The sequence below is a fragment of the Nicotiana attenuata genome, chromosome 7 (genome assembly GCF_001879085.1).
Source record: "Nicotiana attenuata strain UT chromosome 7, NIATTr2, whole genome shotgun sequence".
Taxonomy (NCBI): domain Eukaryota; kingdom Viridiplantae; phylum Streptophyta; class Magnoliopsida; order Solanales; family Solanaceae; genus Nicotiana; species Nicotiana attenuata.
This window is the reverse complement of record NC_031995.1, coordinates 37,207,400-37,207,791: the sequence shown is the minus strand read 5'-3', so window position 1 is coordinate 37,207,791 and position 392 is coordinate 37,207,400.

The window sequence follows — 392 nt, the reverse complement described above, 5'->3', positions numbered from 1 at the left end:
ATATATATATATATTCTTCTTTTAGATCCTTTTTCTTTCATGATCAATAAGCACAAGACATACAATTCTCCTTGATTTGAAAAACGAGATTCCTCAGCCTCTTAACTCATGATCACCATCAGAAAAGATTTTGAAAGAAAAAGGATCAAGAAGCCAAGCTAGTCCAGATGACACAATCTATTCTATAATTTTTTTAAATCAAGAAGTTAGTAGAAAATGTCAAGGAACTTATTAAAGAAACAGAATATTCTTTTCCACACTGAAACGTGGAGGTATCTTCCAGTAATATTGTCACACCCCAATCTTGGGAGGTGTGATCGGCACCCGATGTCCGAAGGCCCGAGTGAACCAACCATGAGATATGATCTTAAATGTAATAACTTGCAGACAGA